The following is a 2,196-nucleotide window of genomic DNA, read 5'->3' on the forward strand; positions in this document are numbered from 1 at the left end:
TATTTATCATTGTTTTATGGTAGCAAGTTTATAAGTGTTTAATATTCAATACAGTCCGCTTGACAGTGCCACTCTTGCTTGTTATTCACATGCATTTCTTAAAGGAAAATTACATTATGCACACCACAAAGAACCACATACAAACAATATAAAACACTTACCAGCTTAACAGCTATTGTATGCATCAAAGTTATTGCCATGTAAGTAAAATATAACATAAAATATTCGTATGAGTGTGTTTGATATCGGACAGCGACTGTTCATTGTACATGCTGATTGAAAATGTTATGGTTTTAGGGTAGAAACTGTCCATGAATTACTTGGTCCAAGTTTTTAGTGACATGCGGTGACTGCCTGAGGACAGAATGTGAAACAGGTGATAGCCAGGTGGAGAGCAGTCTTTAACATGGTGTTGGGCTCTGGAACAGTTGCATGTGATTGCAATATGTTAGAGAGAACAAAGGGGGCAGCCAATGACTATTTCGACTGTGCTGATGGCTTCTATAGATCTTTATTAGTTATTAAGCAACTAGCATAACACAATGTGAGACAGTATGTTTATACACTCTCGTGTGGTAAAAGCTCACTAACAGCTTTCCCTTGGTGACTTTTCTTCAACATTTTCATAAAGTGCAAACATTGCTGTGGTTATTTTGTCAGCGTCTTTGATGTTGCTGGCCCGAGAATCACCTTCTTTACAAGCAGACTCATCTCCTGAAACAAGTCCAACTACAGTGGTGTTATATGCAGTTTAAATAAAGAGTTGGTAGGACAGACTGTGTGTAGTCTAAATTGTATAGAGAGCACAGTATTAGGCTGAGAACACAGCACAGTGTGGGGAATTAGTGCTGAGTGAGATAATGAAAGAGAGGTGGTGACTACACATTTTGTCAATGGTTTGCAAGAAAACCTTTGATGGAAGTTCAGGTGTGAGAGTGGAAGTCCAAATTTGCTGATCAGCAAAGTGACTAAAGCCAAATGACCCCCTGTGAAAGCTGGTTAGCTGTCCAGTTTGGGCAGTCACCCCCAGAGTGAGTGCAGCTGGTCTGTAATGTTCAGACTGTCAACTGAAGGCTTTTTTGCTTCAAGGATAACAGGGGCTGGTGATAGCCAGGGTGAGAGAGGGGCATGTACAAGAGACAAATTAAAGTTCATAAAGACAGGCATGATTTGGTTGAGTGCATTCTTGGGTATTCCATCAGAGCCAGTAATGATTGAAAACAACCAGTGTCTGCATAGGATTATCTCTGAATGCACCACATACTGAACCAGAAGCAGATAAACTGCAGCAGAAGACCACACTGAGTGCAGCTGACAAACCTGCGATTTTTGAGTGATGCCATCATGTGGCCCAAAGTTTGCAAGAAATATTTTCAGTACTTTTCACAATATATGCCAAAATGGATTAAGACAGGTTTGAAGGCAAAACAGAGTGCAACCTGGTACAAGCAAGGTGTAAGAAATGAAGGGGCCAGTGAGTGTATATTTATATCGCACCCACCGTGTCATGATCCTGGGTCCTTTTGGCCCAGCATTTTGTGTTTTCTCTTCTTGCGATTTTGGTTCTGTTCTTCCTCTGGTTAGTGTTTACTCTGTTCTGCCCGTGTGTTCCTGTATCTAGTCCGCGTTTCTTAGTTTGTGTCCTTTCATGTGTAAGTTCCTGTTTTATTGTGAAGGTCTGCGTCTTATGTGAGTGTTTTCAGTTTGCCTCCCTAGTCTCGTCACGTTAATCACTCCCAGCTGTGTTCCCCACCTGTGTGTAATCTCCCTGTGTTCTCTGAGTGTATTTAAGTTGTGTTTTCTGTCATAGTAGTTGCTGGTTCGTCTGTGTTGTTTCCCCTCGGTCTCCCTGCATCTCTCCATGTGTAGTTCCCCGGACCTCCCTGCATCTTCGTTTCTGGTTTGTTTTGTTAGTTTTACCCAGTTTAGGTTCCAGTTTCATGTTCCCAGTGCCTTTGTTGTTTGTTTTTCCCTTCGTTAATAAATACTCACCTGCACCAGAGCTGCCGCGTCCTGGGCCCTATTTCAGGAAGCCGGTTTAGTGCAAACTCTGAGTAAGTATACCCTGAGTTAACGAAAACTCTGGGTTTTCGGTTTCACAAAGCGAGTTTAGATTAATTCTGAGTGAGTTACTATGACGACACACTCCGTGAAGCTAACCTGCCCCCTAGCAGGTTTACTTCAACTAACCCTGAC

General features: G+C 42.1%; 1 protein-coding gene across 1 annotated transcript in view; it reads left to right on the forward strand.

The window, feature by feature from the left end:
- The first annotated feature begins 1,831 nt into the window (after positions 1–1,831).
- LOC102209794 (integrin alpha-6-like) overlaps positions 1,832–2,196 on the forward strand; it is a 12,947-nt gene continuing 12,582 nt past the window's right edge. Inside the window, exon 1 of the mRNA XM_005722814.1 lies at positions 1,832–1,900. The gene's annotated coding sequence lies outside the window, so the exon portion shown is untranslated. The remainder of the gene's footprint in view (positions 1,901–2,196) is intronic.

Source organism: Pundamilia nyererei, unplaced genomic scaffold (assembly GCF_000239375.1).
Source record: "Pundamilia nyererei isolate P.nyererei 1_Seehausen unplaced genomic scaffold, PunNye1.0 scaffold00008, whole genome shotgun sequence".
Lineage (NCBI taxonomy): Eukaryota > Metazoa > Chordata > Actinopteri > Cichliformes > Cichlidae > Pundamilia > Pundamilia nyererei.